Genomic DNA, 24,190 nt, shown 5'->3' on the forward strand with positions numbered 1-24,190 from the left:
GGCTATGATCTGCTCCTCCCGCCGTTTGTTAATAAAACACAATTTCTAGAACGAATCACCTACCTTGCCTTTAATAAAGTAAACTGCTGCAATTAGATCCTTATGTTTTCATCCCTGCAGCAACCACGATCTGACAGTTTTTGAGGAAAGCAGCACTCATGAGGACAGCTGTTTGGAAGGTCTGTGTGATATTTTATTTTTTTATATCTGGAGTTTGGTCCCCTCAAGTCTGATGCTAATGATAGTTTAACTAAAAGTGACACTTTCACTCATCAGTCGCGAAATAAAATATGCAAATTATATTCATTTTTTTTTTTTTTTTAAATATAAAGATTATAATATGTCTCATTGGTTCCAATTTGACATGAAGTATTTTTGCCTAGACACCAATGCATGATTATTTCTTTTTTAAGTGATTTTCTCAAGGCAGTGTTAAATATTTGAATGTATTAAAAAATGTGAAGGCTTGCCAGTTATTGAAAAAAATTGTAAATCTTCTGATGATTGCTCTGTTTAAAACATGAAAGCATAGGGAATTAAAGTTGAATTTTGAAAGGGATTTTTGTTGTTGGAACTTGTTAGAACTTTTGTAAAAAACTTTATTTTAACAAACCAAATACCTTTTTTAAAATATATTATCATGGTAATACACACTGATCAGGCATAACATTATGACCTAATATTGTGTTGGTCCACCTTTTGCTGCCAAAACAGCCCTGACCCATCGAGGCATGGACTCCACTAGCACCCTAAAGGTGTGCTGTTGTATCGGGCAGTGTGAACTAGGCATTACAGGACTTAAAGGATCTGCTGCTAACATCTCAGTGCCAGATACAACAGCACACCTTTAGGGGGCTAGTGGAGTCCATGCCTTTGTTAAAAGTAACAAAGTGTTACTTTTGTACTTTTGTAAAATGTTAAAAGTAATTTTAATTCATACAAATTATATGTTTCAACTGCATGGTGGAATTGGCAGACGTTCCCTTGGGCATCAAGTGTCATGACACCGTGTAAAAGCGTTTTAGAGCATAAATATGCAGCTTTAATGCCTGTAAGTGATTTTGAATTGATATTTCATGTCGATATACAATGGTTACACACTTAAAACTGATTGTAGTGTTTATATCATTGTAAGACTGACCGATCTATAGAACAACAGCAAGGAAAACTAACTTTATTGCACTTTTGAGAGCCCCCTAGTGGTCAGGAGCATTTCCGTTGTGTTGTGGTGTAATTCTGTTGTGTTGTGCCTTGTGTCCGTTGTGTTGTGGCAATTTTGTTGTGTTGTGGTTTAATTCTGTTTTGTTGCTGCGATTTCGTTGTGTTGTGTTTTAATTCTGTTGTGTTGTGGCGATTTCGTTGTGTTGTGCCTGGTGTCCAATGTGTTGTGGCGTTTTCGTTGTGTTGTGGTTTAATTCTGTTTTGTTGCTGCGATTTCGTTGTGTTGTGTTTTAATTCTGTTGTGTTGTGGCGATTTCGTTGTGTTGTGCCTTGTGTCCAATGTGTTGTGGCGTTTTCGTTGTGTTGTGGTTTAATTCTGTTGTGTTGTGCCTGGTGTCCAATGTGTTGTGGCGTTTTCGTTGTGTTGTGGTTTAATTCTGTTGTGTTGTGCCTGGTGTCCAATGTGTTGTGGCGTTTTCGTTGTGTTGTGGTTTAATTCTGTTGTGTTGTGCCTTGTGTCCAATGTGTTGTGGCGTTTTCGTTGTGTTGTGGTTGAATTCTGTTGTGTTGTGGCGTTTTCGTTGTGTTGTGGTTTAATTCTGTTGTGTTGTGCCTGGTGTCCAATGTGTTGTGGCGTTTTCGTTGTGTTGTGGTTTAATTCTGTTGTGTTGTGCCTGGTGTCCAATGTGTTGTGGCGTTTTCGTTGTGTTGTGGTTTAATTCTGTTGTGTTGTGCCTTGTGTCCAATGTGTTGTGGCGTTTTCGTTGTGTTGTGGCGTTTTCGTTGTGTTGTGGTTGAATTCTGTTGTGTTGTGGCGTTTTCGTTGTGTTGTGGTTTAATTCTGTTTTGTTGCTGCAATTTCGTTGTGTTGTGGTTTAATTCTGTTGTGTTGTGGCGATTTCGTTGTGTTGTGCCTTGTGTCCAATGTGTTGTGGCGTTTTCGTTGTGTTGTGGTTGAATTCTGTTGTGTTGTGGCGTTTTCGTTGTGTTGTGGTTGAATTCTGTTGTGTTGTGGCGTTTTCGTTGTGTTGTGGTTTAATTCTGTTGTGTTGTGCCTTGTGTCCAATGTGTTGTGGCGTTTTCGTTGTGTTGTGGTTTAATTCTGTTGTGTTGTGCCTGGTGTCCAATGTGTTGTGGCGTTTTCGTTGTGTTGTGGTTTAATTCTGTTGTGTTGTGCCTTGTGTCCAATGTGTTGTGGCGTTTTCGTTGTGTTGTGGTTTAATTCTGTTGTGTTGTGGCGTTTTCGTTGTGTTGTGGTTTAATTCTGTTGTGTTGTGCCGTTTTCGTTGTGTTGTGGTTTAATTCTGTTTTGTTGCTGCAATTTCGTTGTGTTGTGGTTTAATTCTGTTGTGTTGTGCCTGGTGTCCAATGTGTTGTGGCGTTTTTGTTGTGTTGTGGTTTAATTCTGTTTTGTTGCTGCGATTTCGTTGTGTTGTGGTTTAATTCTGTTGTGTTGTGGCGATTTCGTTGTGTTGTGGTTTAATTCTGTTGTGTTGTGGCGATTTCGTTGTGTTGTGCCTTGTGTCCAATGTGTTGTGGCGTTTTCGTTGTGTTGTGGTTTAATTCTGTTGTGTTGTGCCTTGTGTCCAATGTGTTGTGGCGTTTTCGTTGTGTTGTGGTTTAATTCTGTTGTGTTGTGCCTTGTGTCCAATGTGTTGTGGCGTTTTCGTTGTGTTGTGGTTTAATTCTGTTGTGTTGTGCCTGGTGTCCAATGTGTTGTGGCGTTTTCGTTGTGTTGTGGTTTAATTCTGTTGTGTTGTGCCTTGTGTCCAATGTGTTGTGGCGTTTTCGTTGTGTTGTGGCGTTTTCGTTGTGTTGTGGTTGAATTCTGTTGTGTTGTGGCGTTTTCGTTGTGTTGTGGTTTAATTCTGTTTTGTTGCTGCAATTTCGTTGTGTTGTGGTTTAATTCTGTTGTGTTGTGGCGATTTCGTTGTGTTGTGCCTTGTGTCCAATGTGTTGTGGCGTTTTCGTTGTGTTGTGGTTGAATTCTGTTGTGTTGTGGCGTTTTCGTTGTGTTGTGGTTGAATTCTGTTGTGTTGTGGCGTTTTCGTTGTGTTGTGGTTTAATTCTGTTGTGTTGTGCCTTGTGTCCAATGTGTTGTGGCGTTTTCGTTGTGTTGTGGTTTAATTCTGTTGTGTTGTGCCTGGTGTCCAATGTGTTGTGGCGTTTTCGTTGTGTTGTGGTTTAATTCTGTTGTGTTGTGCCTTGTGTCCAATGTGTTGTGGCGTTTTCGTTGTGTTGTGGTTTAATTCTGTTGTGTTGTGGCGTTTTCGTTGTGTTGTGGTTTAATTCTGTTGTGTTGTGCCGTTTTCGTTGTGTTGTGGTTTAATTCTGTTTTGTTGCTGCAATTTCGTTGTGTTGTGGTTTAATTCTGTTGTGTTGTGCCTGGTGTCCAATGTGTTGTGGCGTTTTTGTTGTGTTGTGGTTTAATTCTGTTTTGTTGCTGCGATTTCGTTGTGTTGTGGTTTAATTCTGTTGTGTTGTGGCGATTTCGTTGTGTTGTGGTTTAATTCTGTTGTGTTGTGGCGATTTCGTTGTGTTGTGCCTTGTGTCCAATGTGTTGTGGCGTTTTCGTTGTGTTGTGGTTTAATTCTGTTGTGTTGTGCCTTGTGTCCAATGTGTTGTGGCGTTTTCGTTGTGTTGTGGTTTAATTCTGTTGTGTTGTGCCTTGTGTCCAATGTGTTGTGGCGTTTTTGTTGTGTTGTGGTTTAATTCTGTTTTGTTGCTGCGATTTCGTTGTGTTGTGGTTTAATTCTGTTGTGTTGTGGCGATTTCGTTGTGTTGTGCCTGGTGTCCAATGTGTTGTGGCGATTTCGTTGTGTTGTGTTTTAATTCTGTTGTGTTGTGGCGATTTCGTTGTGTTGTGCCTGGTGTCCAATGTGTTGTGGCGATTTCGTTGTGTTGTGTTTTAATTCTGTTTTGTTGCTGCGATTTCGTTGTGTTGTGGTTTAATTTAGTACGGCTGCACTACCGCCCCACCGTACCCGTGATATATTTGGCATGCTAAATATTTGGACCTGTCATCGATTGAAAATCCTGCTGTGTGAAATGAGTTCTGACTGAAAACTACATCGCTGATGGCCTACAGCCAATGAGAGAGTTTAATATATATATATATATATATATATATATATATATATATATATATATATATATATATATATATATATATATATATATATATATATATATATATATATATATATATATATATATATCATTACAAGCATTTGCTTGACCGGCTGCGACAGCAGAACATTTCATTCTCATTGAATTCCAGTTGTTTCCTTGTCACTTCTCGCGTGTGTTTGGTTGTGAAACATAGTTTGCGGACGGGCCAGAGTTGTCAGAGATTCTTTCTCTTTTGCAGTCATGCAGTGTGAAACCCCCTGTCGCTGATCCATCGGTCAGTGTGAACTGTGAACACAGCAGCAATGATATGATACCCCAGATAGTCATGTAGTGAGAAAAGAGCAGTGATCCGACAAGTTTGAAAATTGTGGAGTGTGAACTTAGCATTAGTTGCGAGGTGGGACCTCCATGGATCGGACTTGTTTGTTCAGCACATCCAACAGATCCTCAATTGGATTGAGATCTGGGGAATTTGGAGGCCAAGTAAACACCTCAAACTTGTTATTGTGCTTCTCAAACCATTCCTGAACCATTTTTTGCTTTGTGGCAGGGCGCATTATCCTGCTGAAAGAGGCCACAGCCACCAGGGAATACCGTTTCCTTGAAAGGGTATACATGGTCTGTAAAAATGGTTAGGTAGGTACGTGCAAAGTAACATGGATGGCAGGACCCAAGGTTTTCAGCAGAAAATTGCCCAAAGCATCATACTGCCTCTGCTGGCTTGCCTTCTTTCCATCGTGCATCCTGGTGCCATGTGTTTTCCAGGTAAGCTCTGCCCCAGTCGTCAAGCCATCACGATCTGGCACTTGTCATACTTGCTCAAATTTGTCAAACACTTTACATGCTGCCTAATATATCCCACCCACATACAGCTGTCGTGATGAAGACATAATCAGTGTTTTTCACTTCACCTGTCACTGGTCATAATGTGGTCTGTATGTTTTTTTGGTAACACTTTACAATAAGGTTCATTAGTTAAAATTAGTTAACTACATTACACTCTAAAAAATGCTGGGTTAAAAACAACCCAAGTTGGTTTGAAAATGCACCGACCCAACAATTGGGTTGTTTTAACCCAATGGTTGAGTTGTTCTTACCCAGCAATTGGGTTGTCTTAAGCAACATTTAACCCAACCACTGGGTTAAAACAACTCAACCATTTCCATGAATGCCTGAGCCGAGCTGAGCTGTGAGTGCCATATATATCCATAATAAAGGCTAGATGTCTCGTGCGTGCTGTTGGCCAATGGAGGTTGCCGTCCGCAACTGGCGGCCATCTTGTCACAGGCAGCTCGCCTACTTGTTTTAATGGTGCATGTACTTTTAAATAGCCATAACTTGCTAAAATGTAAACCAATTTTCAAAGTGTTTCGTTTGTTATAAACGTCAGAGATGTAGTTATGACACGACATACTTATAAATAATTGTAACCATGGACTTCAATATGAAAGTAACATTGAACATAACAGATAGATGCAATGAATACACACACACACACACACACACACACACACACACACACACACACACACACACACACACACACACACACACACACACACACACACACACACACACAAGGTATTTATGTTAAATCAATATATAGGCTACTAAAACTGTGCAAAATATACACACACACTTTATAATAAGAATATCACTATTATAATTAAATAATTTGCATTTAACAAAAACAAACAATTATTTTAACTTCAAAAATGCAATTTACTAGGATTTCCCCCCCTACATTTCACTGTGCCTACTTCAGAGATCACTTTTCCCACCTAATTTTGCCTACCATCAAATGCCTTACCTCTTTAGAAAGCTGAGACCCTGTAGTTTCTTAGGAAACACGCAGAATAATTGTGTGAAGTACTGGCACAGAGTTATAGCGGCTAGAATATTGTTGTTTTTACACAAGCTGCACGATTAAGTCGTTTATCGAAACGAAAAGCTGCAATTTCAACGTGTTAAATCATCCAAATTTGTAGCCATGTTAATAAAGTTTGTAAGAAACCAAACCATTTGTAAATCCGTCAAGATTTCAGCGAGATAAGAGTATTTATGTTCGTACAGATCACTCATCTTACATCAGGTTCCACAGAGCCCGACAGAAAGCTTGCCTGTGACAAGATGGCCGCCGGTGATGACGATGGTGACTCCGCCGTGAGACATCTAGCCTTTATTATGGATATCTATGGTGAGTGCGCCCCATAAACTGTAAAAAAATAGGGTGCTCCCCCATCTCCTATGTGCGAGTTGAAAACATGCGGAAACAGCTCCCTCTGCTGGCTATAGTCTTTAGCGTCTGGTCAAACATTTTACCGATGACGCAAATTGACGATATTTGCGTCACCGGAGTTATTTTTTCAGATATAAAAGGCATAAATCTCTCGTCTCAGGGGGATATGAGAGGGGGGAGCAAGGTCATTCGTATATACTCCAGGGTTTCTACTAATAGGAAGCCGTATGCTTATCGCTGAAGTAACCCTGTATTGTTAATGCACTATGAACAATAGTTAAAGCAGGAAATACCTTATTGTAAAGTGTTATCTTTTTACCTAGCAGAGATTGTATATTTTTTTGATACATATACAATTGTAATGTCTTTTTTGAATATGTGCAATAGAAAATAGTAATATCATGGTCTGTTAAACATCAATAAAACAGTGTTTTATATATATATATATATATATATATATATATATATATATATATATATATATATATATATATATATATTTATATATATATATGTGTGTGTGTGTGTGTGTGTGTGTGTATTTGAAATTGTTAATAAAATGGCATGATTTGCAAACAAAATACTATTCTACTCTTTTTACTAAAGAAAAGAGTTTTAGGCATGTGTAATGATATTTTTTACATTTTATTATTGTTCCTATTTTCCTATAGATCATTCAACGTGAAAATGTAATTGAGATTCTGATGGTGAGTTAACCCAGTAAGTTGCTTCGCTATGATGAGAATGGTAGAATATAACAAATCTTTTTTGAAGGGACGGCTGTGACATTGTGTGAAGGTTGGGCAGAGGGGTAGCAGGATGGAGCATGTTCAGAGACCTTCTGGGGCTCATGCATAATGCTCTTTGTGTTTAAGGCACAGGTTGGCCAGGCGGAGGAGAGAGGCGGAAAGATGGAGGTGATGGCAGGGGCGACTCCTCCAGAATCTCAAGCAGCTTCCTCTTCCCCCTCCTTCTCTTTTTTTTTGGAAACAGCCAAGTTTGTTAATTCAGAACAGAGGAGAACGAACGTCTCCCCTGGGTGCTATTTTAGCTCATGTTCATTTTGCTGTCTTTTCCCTCCGCTCACTGTTGTTGAGTCTGATGTATTAACTCGCAATCTTATGAAAGCGAGGCTGAAAAAAATGACTGTTTTGACACAATCTTAATAGTCATTTTCACGCAAGATTACATTCTCTGCGTATTGTGAGTCGCTGTGTCAAAAGAGCAGCCCATAAAATAGGAAAACTAATAAATCTGGGTACGATTCAGCAAATTCTAATTCACTTGTGCTCATCTAGACCCAAAAACAATTATATTCTAATTACGGTTTTGTAAAGTACATTTTCCGCAATGATTATATAGAGCAAGGACAGACGGAAATAAAGAAATTCATGCGCTGCTATAATTCTGAAATTCATCATCGGTTTCCGGCATGTATAATGGACTATAAAATATTCTTAAAACATAATTATAGTATTTTATTAAATAATGCCACATAGGCCATTAGCCCATGCTCCTACATTTATAACCACATGAATAATTAATTATAAGCCTTTTTATCGTAGCTGAAGTTTTTCCCCGGCGTGCAAATTACGTTGGATTTTAACAAAAGAACCCAAACAGAAGTCACGTTGATCTTACATGTCTAGAGCTCATGCAAATGGCCTAAACTGAATCTTATGCAAGGGATGCAGTTAACAGACATGCCTACAGGTGGGCCTACAGGTGCACCCCGGGCTGAGAGCTCGTATTACGGGCAGAGAGAATGGACATGCCCTGGGCTGTGTTGTGAAGGATTCATCTTAGGAGGTAAGTATTAAGCATTGCAGCCCAGCCATGACCCATGAATGCGTGATGAGCATTCTCCAAGAAGAGTGTGGAAGATAAATTAAAGGAATATGAGACTATGCAGGCCATGATGTAAATCAGAGACCATTAGGAATTCATTAAACACTCTCCAGAATATAGAGCTGAAATATGACTCCATGGATGAGAGGGTATTAAAAAGAAAGTTCATGGGTGGTATAAAAGATAGCAGGGTAAAAGGTTGAGCTGTTAAACTGAATTAGAGGAATCAGAGGCATATGGAGGATGGACTGATGGATGGATAGATGGGAGTAATCAAATTAAAAATGTAAATAATGTTTCCTGAACACTATTTTTGTTTCCTTTTGAAAAGCATATACATTTGTACAAATTAGTTTTAGCGATACTTACAGTAGGTTTCCTTATTGTGCCAGTAGGAGGCAAAGTGACAGCCCATTATCTAGCGAATCAGCATATTATTTGTTTAAATTATCTGTTCAGAAAACACTAATACATTCGGACATGAAACAAGCAGCTTTATGATTAAGTCACTGAATCATTCACTCAAATGATTTTTTCAAGCTAATGACTTGCTAATGAGTGAATCTAAATCATTCACTCAACTGAGGCTGAATCTGAAGATCCAAAGGACCAAAGATCTTGTAGTAAATACTCGACTACGCCACCTGGAATATACCAGAACCTAAAAGTCCTACACAAGGGCACAGGTTCATTGCCAAAGGCAAGGTGAACCAAGACATGAGAATGAAAATACAAAAAAAGGACCCTTTATTTCAAATACGAAAATGAATATATAACATTTAAAGCAAAGCAGCACTAAAGTCACACCAGTAGGTGCTCGTTCCTCCCCAAAATAAATTACAGGAAACCCTAAGATGGATAGTCACACCTGCTGAACATAAGACGTAAAATTACTCATTAACCAAAAAATAAATAACAATATTTTATATATATATATATAATATATTTACATTTACATTTAATCATTTAGCAGACGCTTTTATCCAAAGCGACTTAAAAAAAGAGGAGAGCAATAGAAGCAACGAAACAAACAAGGCCAACAACCTGTAAGAGCTGTAAGAAGTCTCAATTAATTAGCACAGTACACAATTTTTTTTTTTTTTTTAATTATAATTTTTTTTATAGCCATCTACAATAGCCATCTACAATAGCCACCTACAACAAAAACTCACGTATGCAAAATACAGAACACTGGATTTTGATAGCCATGATAACAACCCATTAGGACTAAGACTGTTGCCCCAACTGTTGTCGTTAAGCAGATTCAGTGGCCCAATGGGTTGGTTTTGTATAGCATTCTAGCTAAACGCGCAGCAATAGCCATCTACAACAAAAACTCCCGTACGCAAAATACAGAACACTGGATTTTGATAGCCATGATAACATATACCAATGTGATACATATGATAATATATACCAAAGGAGGTTCATCGCGCTGTAGACTACTACATATCGTCACTCGACTGCAGCCACTAACAACCATCAACTATCCTGGCGGCCACAAAATATTGATATACAGATGAAGTACCGATGTTAACATCTCAAACAAGTTCAAGTTCAAACACAACACTAATACTTTTACCATCATTCATTATGTAGATCCTGCAATGGATGGGACCAATAGTGCTGCATACCCAGCCAACAACACTCTCAAGTTGTCTTAAAACGAGCTCTGATAGGCTCACAGGCTGGCATGACACCAGCCAATGAACAGCAAGGGTTATGTAGCACCCTGCTACATTTGCAGGTCAAAATAGACCATTTTAAATTACAATTTTACTTCTAAAAGGATGCAACGTGAAGTATACAATTAAGTTAAAATAGTCTTTTAAACAGCCGTTTGATAGTGCAGGAAACATAAACAAATCATTACTGTCATGTTTAGTTTTCATTGTTTTGTTTATTCTTGCCCTGTCAAAGGGCCACTCAGACCCAGCGCCCAGCCAGCCGACTGCCATGCCCACCACGGAAATGCCAGAGCCCCCTTTGACTTGAAGCTCAAAGGTACAGATGCAGAGCTGGGTTACAGAGGAGTTATTTTATAATAAGCTGGATGAGGAAGTTTTGGCCACACTGAACCAGCTGATCCTAAGTCATTCAATCACTGGTTAAGCCTGGCACCAATTTTCATTGTCATGCATGGTCCCATCCAGCCTCCTTCTTCCTCCTCTACTTACTAAGCCAACCAGTTCTTCAGCCTAGTCTCTGCTGTCTCCTTTTAGCCCCTCAGCTCCTCCAAAGGTTCCACTCTGCTTCACAGATCCGCCAGTGACTTTCCAGTCATCAGCTCTGCCGTAGCTTGTGGATCCCAAATCTCCAGCTCAACCCCTTCAAGCCCTGGACTCCACCTTGGAACTCCAACCCATAGGCTCCAACTTGGGAGTGTTCTTTTTTTTTTTTTTTTTTTTTTTGCTGCACGTACCTACCTAAGAGCACAGTGGCCTCCATAATCCTTAAATGGAAAATGTTTGGAATTACCAGAACCCTTCTTAGAGCTGGCCATCCGGGCAAATCCTTTTCTCAGAGCAAGAGCAAGCATGAAAGTTTACTAAACACCTAAAGGACTCCAAGATGGTGAGAAATGGTCTGATGAGACCAATATAGAACTTTTTGGCCTTAATTCTAAGGAGCATGTGTGGAGAAAACCAGGCACTGCTCATCACCTGTCCAATACAGTCTCAACAGTGAAGCATGTTGGTGGCAGCATAGTGCTGTGGGGGTGTTTTTCAGCTGTAGGGACAGGACGACTGGTTGCAATCGAGGGAAAGATGAATGCAGCCAAGTACAGGGATATCCTGGACGAAAACCCTCTTCCAGAGTGCTCAAGACCTCAGACTGGGCCGAAGGTTCATCTTCCAAGAATACAATGACCCTAAGCACACAGCTAAAATAACGAAGGAGTGGCTTCACAACAACTCAGTGACTGTTCTTGAGGCCAGAGCCCTGACTTAAACCCAATTGAGCATCTCTGGAGAGACCTGAAAATGACTGTCCACCAACGTCCACCATCCAACCTGACAGAACTGGAGAGGATCTGCAAGGAGGAATGGCAGAGGATCCCCAAATCCAGGAGTAAAAAACTTGTTGCATCCCCAAAAGACCCATGGCTGTATTAGATCAAAAGGGTGCTTCTAATAAATACTGAGAAAAAGGTATGAATACTTATGACCATGCGATATTTCAGTATTTCTTTTTTAATAAATCTGCAAAAATGTGAACAATCCTATGTTTTTCTGTCAATCTGTGGTGCTGTGTGTACATCAAAGCCGCTGTCCGTAACTTTTTTTGTGTTCAATATTTACAAAAATTATATAATGAGACTGTACAACATGAATCGATTTTCCAAACCGTGTTTTTGTCTTACCCTGAAACATTATGTTACACTTATGATAAGTATTTATATTGGGACTATTTCAGGCCAGACTGGTAGGTATTGCTACGGAGGAGCACAGTCCCTGCGTGATCCGCCATAGACATAAACAGAGAGAAGTAGCTCCGGCTGCAATGTTCTCCGCAAGACACATGCAGTTCTGTTTATTAACCACTAGAGTGCAAAAAAGTTATGGACTGCAGCTTTAATGAAAAAAAAATAACTTTATTGATTTTAGAATATGGCTGCAATATAATACTTTCCGTACAGTAGTGAGTAAGGTGACAATGTTTTTTTTAAATTATCAATAAAAATAAAACTTATATGGGTTAGAGATCATCTAGATGTTTTTTTTTTGTGTTTTTTTTTTTTAAATGAGGGACCGACCCCATGATCTTTAAAGGTTGATAACACATTGAACATAATTGTCATGCAAACTGCAAATGTATTCAGAGGCTAACCAATTAAAATTAAACAATGTTAAACAAGAATGAAACCATTTTTTTTTAAATAGCTAAAAATCTATCTCTTCGATGTCTGTCTATCTTTGCATGCTCATAAAGTAAAGGCCTCCTTTAACATACACCACATTTAATGAGCCCTGGCTTTGTTATTCTGAGCAGTCCCAGAGTGGATGCACTTTTGTGTGTTTTGATGATTAGAAAAGTTCTAGAAATAGCTCCACTATATCAAACAGGAGAGAATAAAGCCGCCGTGATGTTTTTGGCCGAGAGGTCCACTGCTTCCGGAAGAAAACCACGAAGGTAATTGTGAATGGGCCTATTGTTTTTTTAAATGAAAGCGAACACATCCAACGCTCGGGTACTCGGGGCAAAACAAGCTGGTGTGTGTACACAGGCCCTCTTCACCTTCGACCCTCCCCTTCAGATGTGCGGCAGCGTATGTCCCTCATGTCCTTTCACCTAAGAAAACACAGAGAGATGTCACAACCTGAAAAGAACGAGAATAGAAGAGAGAAAGAGAGAGAAAAGGCATTGATAATTAAGACACCAGCTGTCACGGTATATTCTGCAACCCACCAAGGTGGTGTTTAATGTGACAAAGGATTGACATGCGGCTCTGGTGAGCCCGCAGTGGCCGCTGTGCGTTGAGTGCTGAGTGGGTGTAGTATGCGCTAAGATCCAGCTTGATGCTATCATTATATTACCAAAGAACATTCTTCGAGATGTTGCTGTTATTAAAAAAAAAAAAGTGTGGGAAAAAATATCTGTTTTTGAACCTTTGAGATAACAAGAGCATTAGAAGAGGAGCATCGCACCTCACAGACGAAATCCCATATGTATAATTTCTTGAAATATAGCATCTGCATTTCTCCAGTGCATATTTTCCTCATTGAAATTCTTCATGTGTCACACGGCATTTAATGGGAGTCTTGATGATTACAGATCGGAGGCTGGGAGTTCCCCAGGTGTGTAATTGCACTTCTTCTTTTCTTTGCTCTTCTGTGGAGGAGTTTGAATTAAAACAGAATCCATTAAAAGGGTGAAATTCCTCTTTGTTTAATCATTTTTTATTATTATTTCTAGCCTGCTCCTATAGAGCCCTCTCTGTCCATGTTTTCCCCCCTTTGTTGATATATTTGTAGATTTAAGGGATTTGGCTGAACGGGTCTAAAGAATATGGTGCTGTTCCCTCCCACTGTTTATGACAGGTATTCCCAGAGGACTGCAACTCATTTCTGGAAGCATGTAGTGTAGAGATGGGGCCATCTCATCTCAGTCTGCTGAAACTCCTCTGGGGCTAAAGACATTGTCAGGTACCCTCTATCTGACCTTCCCCAGGTCTCTATATGTACACGGTTCTACTCTCCTCCTTTAGCGCGGAAAGCGTGAACTACCACCGGGAATCCTAAGTGCGGGACTCAAAAATTCAGTCAGGTTCTGACCTCTGTGCCAAAAATGACGCCTGACAGTGGTTTACAATAGGAAATGCTTTATGACATATCATTATTGTTGGACTGCAGTGGTTCAACCTTAATTTTATGAAGCGATGAGAATACTTTTTGTGCACGAAAACAAACAAAAATAACAACTTTTTTAAACAATTTCATTCTAGACTGTGCCAGTCTCCTACAAAGTTTATTGTAATGCCGAGTAAACTGTAACAAAGCTGAAATTAAATAAAAACAAAACAACAACAAATATATAATCTCCACCCATTTCCGTTTACCAAATGGTTAAAGGAAATGAGGTAATCGCATAAAAGGGAATTTGAAACGGAAGAGGGAAGTTTTGTTTTTAGAGTTGTGGTTGAGATTGTGCAGGAGTGCGAGAGGTGAGAACCTTGTAGCCTCAATTCATGTGCGCTGACAAGCAGCCAAGACCTCTGCGTTAAATTGGAGAACTGTTTCGGTGGTGTTCGCTTCATGAAAACGTAAAAGAAATGTGAAGGTGAGCATTTCCACTTACCTGGGCGACGGCAGGTGACTTTATCCTTCAGTGGAATGAACGCTAGGCCATTGCTGAGGAGGACGCAGGAGGATACAACACACTCCTACAGTCAAAAGGTCTCCCGCGCTGAGCGTTTTCAACCAGCTGGATTGACGATCGTCTGTTGCAGTTGCCGGCAAAAGGTCTCGCCATTGCCAAGTCGCGGCTTCTCGGCGTAGGCTACACACCAGCTGGTCTTTTGGCAACATGGTCTTGAAGTTACAATTACAGCCACAATTATATAGGTTTAATATACCTACATATATTCAAACAGTTAATTTTGCTGGAAAATTCAAGATGATACACAAAAAATGATATTTGGTAGAAGATTTGTAACAAAGCAGATAGAGCAACCATTGATTGCTATAGTATTTCAATATAGTATAGTCAATGGTTGCTCTGTTGCTTAATATCTGCTTGGTTACAAATATTCTTTCAAATATCTTCTAGTTCAACAGAAGAAAGTTACTCAGATAAGGGTGAGTACATGATGACAGAATACATTTTTGGAGTGTCCCTTTGGCGTGGCCCTATCCCTTTAAAGCTGATGTCCGTAACCTTTTATGTGTTCAAGAATTCCAAAAATGATATAATGAGAACGTACAACATGTACAACATGTTTTTGTCTTAAACTGAATCATTATGTTACACTTATAATCAGGGCAAAAAATATCAAACTGTTCACTCAGGTTCAGAATCAATATTTTTCGATATTTTAGCGTTTCCTTTTTTTGCATTCCTCATCAAACATTACAGTTCCGAAAACGGTTTAATTTAAAAAATAAAATAAAAAAATTTTCATTCAAAAATAAGATAACGCGTGCTAATTAAACTTATATATTTAAATAATAATTATAACCACAACAGAACCTGCATTAATTACAAAACAGCTGGAAGAATACTATTTTAATGGACTGCTAAACAATCGAAAGTTGGCCCTCCTATGCCTAATTCTTTTCAGAAGGGTGATAACATTCTTTGTATTCCATGACTTGTTTTAAAAATTACATGAATCAAAAATGATTAAACCATCTCTTTTAAATACACCGACAACTGCTAATGTCAAAGCAAATACTGCGCAACATGCCCTTGCATCACATCCAGTCAGCAAATAAAGCTTTATCTTTTAATGCAATATAACATTGTAAAACTACTACAACATTTCTACCATTTTAATAAGAAACATCAACATATTTTTTTTAGTCTATGATTAACAGACTATACAGAAAACAGGCTACCTGAAAAAAATATAGGAAAAATGTGTGATAGTTGCTAGTATTTGGATGGGATTAAACGAAATCCACAAACTAGCCTAAATCAGTTTATTTGAGCTTAAAGTGCGTACTGCTTGTTTAAATGTATGAGAACAATATCCTCCAATACCTGCGCATGCACTGAAGACCTCAGTGAGGAAAGAATGTACTAGAGGCATTCAAATGGGCGCTCTTCACTGACTTGCATAGATGACTGCTGTGCGGCCATTTAACTCACGCTTGATGTCGATGTCACATGCTGTAGGCTACTACTCAATTCATGATTGGTCACTTTAAAATATTAAAGAGAATGATAAAATAACGTTATTAACCGGTTAATAGTCGTTTCAAATAACCGTTTCTGCTCAGAACGATTAAAATTGATTTTGGTTTTGTATTCATTTTTGTTCCTGTTAAAATTTAGTTTGTTTCGGTTTTCGCTTTCGTTCCTTGAACCGGTTCAGAGCCCTGCTTATAATAAGTGTTTATATTGGGACTATTTCAGACCGGTCTGGTAGGAACCGTTGCGGAGGAGCACAGCACCTGCGTGACTCGCCATAGACATACACAGAGAGAAGTAGCTCCGGCTGTAATGTTCTTCCGCAAGACGCATGCAGTTCTGTTTATTAACCTCTAGAGCGCAAAAAGTTACGGACTGCCGCTTTAAGTTAAAGGGTTACTTCAGCGATTAGCATATGGCTTTGTATCCGTAGAAACCCTGGAGTATATTCAAATGATCGTGCTCCCCCCTCTTATTTCCTCCTGAGACGAGAGATTTTTGCATTTTATTTCTGGAAAAATTGACGATATTTGCGTCATCTTTGGAATGTTTGCCCTGAGGCTAAAGACTACAGCCAGCAGAGGGAGCCATTTCCGCATGTTTTCAACTCGCGCATGGGGAATGGGAGATCACACTTACAGCTCAGCTCAGCTACAGGCATTAATTTAAACGGATGCTGAGCAATGTAAGAGTTTTAACTTCTCAAATTAATTTCTATGTAAGTTAAGCTTCCAAAGGCATGAACTGAAAACTCGTTGTGAATGTATGCCGCTAATGTAGTCGCGATTACCTCAGCTCTCATCACGAGAGCTCATCAGCTCATTTATGATGTTAAATGTAATCTGACTCCTAATCTGAGTTAGTGCTGTGAGACTCACGCAGCAACTCGATCGTAATATTGAACAGACACGTTCAGTATTTAATTGTACTTTCTGAACTCAGTCACTGTAATCCAGTAGCGGTGGCTTTGGGATTGGCCTCACAGGGCAGCGAAGCATTCTGGGAATTGTAGTCTTTCATCCCCATGAGACAAAAATACATTTTCTGTCTTTTCTCAGTCTAGAAAGCACCAAATTCAAAAATAATTTCACTAATAACTATTCTATGGGGCGGCAGTGGCTCAGTGGTTCATGTAGGTTGTCTACAAACCAGAAGGTTGGTGGTTCGATCCCCGGTTCCACCTGACCAAGTGTCGACGTGTCCATGAGCAAGACACCTAACCCCAGCTGCTCCCGACGAGTTGGATGGCGCCTTACATGGCTGACATCGCCGTCGGTGCATGAATGGGTGAATGTGAGGCAAAAATGTAAAGCGCTTTGGATAAAAGCGCTATATAAATGCAGTCCATAGTCCATTTACATTTCTACTACATTAATAACCCAGTTTAAATACAGATTCATCTTCCCAGTGCTGAAGTACCCCTTTAAATACTAAATACTAGATGCATTGTAAATCAAAACAAATGTGTATTATGACAAGGCTGGAGATGATTTTATGAAAGATAAATAGCAAATACAAACCTATTCCAAGCATTGTATAGCAACTGGCCATTTCTTTTAATTCTTGAGGCTGTCTTGAGATGTGACTACCTAGCCTATAACATTCCTACAGTAAGGTTTGAGGTTGGGAGTTGTTTTTCTAAAATCAATGCCTTGTTTAGTCTTAACTGACAGGGTCTCTGATTGGGTTCATAGCTAACGCAAGTGTTGAACAAAGAATGCATTCCTTCTCTTTTCAATCAGTGAGTCCGACCCACCTCTTTTTGTTGTTTCTCTCAATGTTTTTTCATTGCAGCACTTTTGGTGTATTTGTTATATACAAATTTGTTCTTTTAAAGATACTTATTCTTTCGAATGGTCTAGCTTTTAAAATACAGAAAATTAAACAGTATTGATGTGCTGAACCATGATCTTTTGACAGCTTATGTTTTGTAAACATCATTTATGTTGTTTTTTTTTATATTTGTCCATTACACTTAACAAAAATAAGTGTTTGGCTTTTGTTTTTAGATTTTAGGTGAAGCTATATGAACATTGTGCTCAGGTGATATTCCCCCTACTGCTTTTTTTCCACACACTTTACCTGCAGACAAGGCAAATGAGTCTCTAATCTGCAGGCCATTTGCAGCGGAGGACTCAGGTGCACATGGGCGATACACTATAGATTTTCATCATCTCTGTAGGCAGACCTCAGGCCGTGCCCATTTAGAGGGCATCTGCTGGGCAGACATTCTGGAGGGAACTAGGAGCAGCATGTCTTCTCCATGTTGTTCTTTGGCAACAAAAAGTAGATTTAAAAAAGAATGTTTGATCATTTCCAGTGTGACAAAATACGTAATCGCAGGAGGGAAGTTACTCTATTTTGATTTAATTGGACTGTTAAAAGTTAAATAACAATTATATCTACTGGTTCCTACTGTGATCTCCACTTCCCATCAAGTGGCCAATAGAAAAAAAGGTTAACACTTTATTTCAATGATCGACTTTAGTCATTCTAATAACTATTCTATGAACTACTTTGACTATTAGTAGACTGTATGCTTAATATCTGTTAACACTTTATGTTGATGATCCTCAACAGACATTCTACTGATTACAGGTAACTTTGTAACTACATGCCAATTTATTCTACTAACCCAAACTCTAAAACCTAATAGTCTACTAAGTATAGGGGGGGATCGGGGCACAACCTAACCCTCTTTGGCTGTTTCAGTTTGTGAAAATCCACTTGGGGTTTAGAGTATTTATTTTTTTCCACATTAATTCCACACGTCTAGTACAATTATGTGGTTTTGTTTCATTAATACAGTGTATACTTATTTCTTGATTTACTCCGAAAGAATGGAAGTGAAATGTGACAATAGATGGGGTACATTGTAACATGTGAGTGGCACATTACCAAATGATAGCTTAAAATGCTGTCTGATAATCAAAAAATATCCAAGACAAATAAAAATATTTTGTCAATAAAATAATATACACATTTTTGAGTTAGACAACAAACACACCCATCGCTAATACAGCTATACAGCAGTTAAAAACAGAATACTTATGAATGATTTCTGAACATTAACTCTCAGTCTTTATTCACCCTTTTTCTCATGGTTTCTCAATAGAATTCATAAAAGTATAGAATATAATAGCATAGTTCTAATAGGGGCTCAATTTAACGCAGTGTTACAACATTCCCAACCCGCGCGACCGTGCGGGTTTAAACCGTAAATCGTGTAAAAAACGATCTCAACTGTTAAATAACATGTAAGATTACAGTAATATCAGATTTGTCTTATTTTAAATAAACACAAAAATCAGAGATGCAAAATAAACGTAAGAAATGTACTTTTTCTATGGTTAAATAAATGTTCAGTGATATTTATTTTGGCGGCATTTTTAATGTAAATAATGTTGATATAGATAAATACACTAAGTTTCGTCATGCTGGCATGTGTGGAAAGTTTTAAACCGTGCGTGTTACAACCCGCGTTAGGTTGTGCCCCGCGCTCCCCGCTACTAATACTCTGGCTGGTAGTTGATATGTAGTTGCAAAGTTATAGTTAGTAGAATGTCTAAAGTGTGCCATCGAAATAAAATGTAGCCGGACAAAAAGTTACTTCCATAAAGGGAAAAGGATGACCACTTCAGGGTCGACCTCATCTCTTATCTCCGGGATTAGCACAGTAGCAAGCTCCAGGAATCCTTTAGTACAAGGATTAGCCTAGTCTACTGTCAGACTTTAACTTGGTAAAAGGAAGATAACAAAGATTTGTCATTTTGAATACACAAGGAAATCTATGTGGAAGCATATGCGGTACTAAGACCTATAAGCTGCAAAGCTAAGTGAGATAAGCAAGCAGTAGCTTATTGAAGATAATTAAATTTCTAACATATTGCCTGATTCTTTACTTTCTCTCTTTTGTGTTTGATGAAAGTAGTTTGCAGTTGATTTAGTCATAAAGAACGTGTCTAAATATTAAGCTTTTGGAATTTTACAAACTACATAAAGCCTAGCCAAATGTCACAAAATATGTTCCTGCTTTAGTTTTTCTATGCAAACAATGAAGACAAACCTGTTTTTTAAAAGGAGATCCACATAGCATTAAAAGTCATTTACCTGAAACTGTACAATTTCCTTTCATCTGTTGAACAAAAATAAAGTTCTTTATAGCAGTCCAAGCTACGCTTTTGAATTCGATGAAAGTGAACGGGGATGGTGACTGTCCAGCGAGATTTACAGTAATTAATTACATTTCAGGCTGTTCTTTAAACAAAAGCATCATATGGCATCATAAGACATAGACTATAGACTATTTTCATTGGGGCCCATCTTCAGTTTGGAAAAGATCGGCTTGAACTTCAAAACCTGTTCTCTTGTGTTCCACAGAAGAAAGAATGTCACACTTGTTTGTAATGACATGTCACGTCACAGACAAGGGAAAATGGTGCGAGGACTCAAGTGCAGAAAATAATATATTTATTTATAACAAATAAAACAAACTCAAAACAAAACCCACGAGGGGGAAAAACACATAATAGAATAATAACATATAAACTTAAACAAACCAACAGAATCACGGGGAGGACGGAGGACGGAAGACGCAGACATTACACAAGGATCCAACACAGACTGACAAACACAAGGAGCTTATAAAGGGAAGAAATCAAGAGGGAACAGGTGGGAGAAATCAACACTAATCAGATAACAAGGGGGAGGGATCAGACAATGACAGGAGCACATGCAAGACATGACAAAACCCACATGTGCACACAAGACAGGACAGGCATGTGACATTACCCCCTCCTTAAGGAGCGGCTACCAGACGCTCCACTAGGGACGGGCGGGACAGACCAGGGCGGGACGGGAGGGACAGACCAGGGCGGGACGGGAGGGACAGACCAGGGCGGGACGGGAGGGACAGACCAGGGCGGGACGGGAGGGACAGACCAGGGGGGCACGGGAGGGACAGACCAGGGGGGCACGGGAGGGACAGACCAGGGGGGCACGGGAGGGACAGACCAGGGGGGCACGAGAGGGACAGACCAGGGGGGCACGGGAGGGACAGACCAGGGGGGCACGGGAGGGACAGACCAGGGGGGCACGGGAGGGACAGACCAGGGCGGCACGGGAGGGACAGACCAGGGCGGCACGGGAGGGACAGACCAGGGCGGCACGGGAGGGACAGACCAGGGCGGGACAGGGGAAACAAACAAGGAAGGAACAGACAAGGGAGGGGTCAACAAGGGAAACATGGGGAAAACAAAAAGTTCAGGAGGCCATGGTGGCACACAAAGTTCAAATGACCAGGGCGGCCCGCCGAAGTCGGGAGGCCCACCGAGTTCAGGTGGCCGGGGCGGCCCGCAGAGTTCAGGCGGCCAGGGCGGCATGGGTAGAGCAGGGCGCCAGGGAGGCGCGGTGAGAGCAGGACTCCTGGGTGGTGTGGTCAGTGCAGGGAGCGCCAGGGAGGTGCGGTGAGAGCAGGACGCCTCAGCGGCGCGGTGAGAGCAGGACGCCTCAGCGGCGCACGGAGAGCAGGACGCCTCAGCGGCGCACGGAGAGCAGGACGCCTCAGCGGCGCACGGAGAGCAGGACGCCTCAGCGGCGCACGGAGAGCAGGACGCCTCAGCGGCGCACGGAGAGCAGGACGCCTCAGCGGCGCACGGAGAGCAGGACGCCTCAGCGGCGCACGGAGAGCAGGACGCCTCAGCGGCGCACGGAGAGCAGGACGCCTCAGCGGCGCACGGAGAGCAGGACGCCTCAGCGGCGCACGGAGAGCAGGACGCCTCAGCGGCGCACGGAGAGCAGGACGCCTCAGCGGCGCACGGAGAGCAGGACGCCTCAGCGGCGCACGGAGAGCAGGACGCCTCAGCGGCGCACGGAGAGCAGGACGCCTCAGCGGCGCACGGAGAGCAGGACTGCTCAGGGGCGCAGGGAGAGCAGGACTGCTCAGGGGCGCAGGGAGAGCTGGGCGCCTCAGGGGCGCAGGGAGAGCTGGGCGCCTCAGGGGCGCAGGGAGAGCAGGGCGCCTCAGCGGCGCAGGGAGAGCAGGGCGCCTCAGCGGCGCAGGCAGGGCGTTGGGGAAACTTCTCCAGTCCAGCAGTATCCACCGGCACTGGGACCACCGGAATACGATCTGCTGGCATTGGGACCACCAGAACATGATCTGCCGGAACTGGGACCACCGGAACACGATCCACCGGCACAGGGACCACCGGAACACGATCCACCGGAACTGAGACCACCGGCACACGATCCACCGGAACTGGGACCACCGGAACTGCCTCCGGGGCTTCGGATAAAGCCCTGTGCTCCTTCCACGCATGCAGGACTGCCACCACAAAGCATCCCATCACAGCCCTCCAGGCCGTTTCCGGACTCGGGACCACCGGAACGGAGTCCACCGGCACAGGGACCACCGGAACACGATCCACCAGCACAGGGACCACCGGAACACGATCCACCGGCACAGGGACCACCGGAACACGATCCACCGGCACAGGGACCACCGGAACACGATCCACCGGCACAGGGACCACCGGAGCACGATCCACCGGCACAGGGACCACCGGAGCACGATCCACCGGCACAGGGACCACCGGAACATGATCCACCGGCACAGGGACCACCGGCGCACGATCCACCGGAACTGGGACCACCAGAGTGCTGGATGACACCCTGTGCTTTTCCCAAGCATGCAGGACTGCCACCACAAACCCTCCCATTACGGCCCTCCAGGCCATGTCTGGACTCGGGACCCCCGGGACTGGCACCGAGGGAGAACTTCTCTGCTGAGTCCTCATTGTATGGTTGGATCCTTCTGTCACGTCACAGACAAGGGAAAATGGTGCGAGGACTCAAGTGCAGAAAATAATATATTTATTTATAACAAATAAAACAAACTCAAAACAAAACCCACGAGGGGGAAAAACACATAATAGAATAATAACATATAAACTTAAACAAACCAACAGAATCACGGGGAGGACGGAGGACGGAAGACGCAGACATTACACAAGGATCCAACACAGACTGACAAACACAAGGAGCTTATAAAGGGAAGAAATCAAGAGGGAACAGGTGGGAGAAATCAACACTAATCAGATAACAAGGGGGAGGGATCAGACAATGACAGGAGCACATGCAAGACATGACAAAACCCACATGTGCACACAAGACAGGACAGGCATGTGACATGACATGAAGGTGAGTAAATGACAGAATATTCATTTCTGAGAGATTGGTTGTCTGTGAGGACTATAGTATATCCCTGCTCAGAAAGAAAAGCCTAAGCTGGTTTGCCAGTCTTATTTGGTCTCCCAGCCTGTCCATACTGGTCGTTTTGGCCAGTTTTAGATGGGGTCTGGTCATGCAAGGAATTCATCTTAAAGGTAGGGTAGGTTAGAATGACCTAAAACAGTTTTGTCATAATTTGTTTAAACTTTCTTTATGTCAATAGATAAGTAAAATGTAAGTATTGTGAAAAAAAGAGATTATAAAAATTGAGTGACTCTAGACTTTTTAATCTGCAATAAACACCGCTCATTATTTTTGTTCGGGACAAAACAAGCGTTTGGCTTGGGCGACTGTCACTCTCTCTCACTACCATGGCTACCACCGCTTTCGCTACAGGATCTGCCCGTATGCGTGCACCCCGGCCCTAGGAAGAGCAAAGGCATTCAAAATTCACAGTGCTGGGTTTTGCAGTCAGCGAAGGCAAACAATACAAAAAAGGAAGACAGTACAAGAAAAGGCAATGCACAAAAAGTTTTTGGATAAACAAAGAAATCAAAAGCGAGTAAATATCGGCATGGCTTTCCAACGATGGCGAGAAATGAGGGACCTCAAGGGGCTGAAAAACGACTCCTTGCTGGCTGTATTTCTACTGGACAGGTAATCTTTCATTTTGATTATACATTTTTTTGGTTTATGTTTTCATGAAGCATGTATCACTAGCACATGTAGCTGCTTCATATAGCTAACATAACATTACTTAGCATAAAGTTACAATGTTACACACTTACTGAGCCATTAGTAGAGAAGATAAATACTCAATATGCTTAGCTCAAGTTGATCGCTGTCGTGTTGGATTTCGCAAAATTCAACTTTAGATAACAAAATGCATTTGTAAAAGCTAGTACACCGCATCCTGGAACTTTTTTTAGAACTAAGTTAGCTTTAGCTACTACTAATCAACAATGCTTTCATCATGGAAACTCTTACATGCAAAACACTGTATATGTTATGAACCTTACACAAAATTCACCTTAATTCATGCAACCCGTTTTTAGTTTTGCCTTATAAATATAACTAGCTTGTTACTGAATCAAGCAAATATATTTTAAACTTTACCAGTATCGGTATTCTAGATTGATGGTGAATACTAAAATACATCTTATTTGTTAATATTCATACTGATAAAGTTAGATTTTTTATTACATGATGTGATTCTGACATGATGTCACT

Source organism: Pseudorasbora parva, chromosome 22, assembly GCF_024679245.1.
Source record: "Pseudorasbora parva isolate DD20220531a chromosome 22, ASM2467924v1, whole genome shotgun sequence".
Lineage (NCBI taxonomy): Eukaryota > Metazoa > Chordata > Actinopteri > Cypriniformes > Gobionidae > Pseudorasbora > Pseudorasbora parva.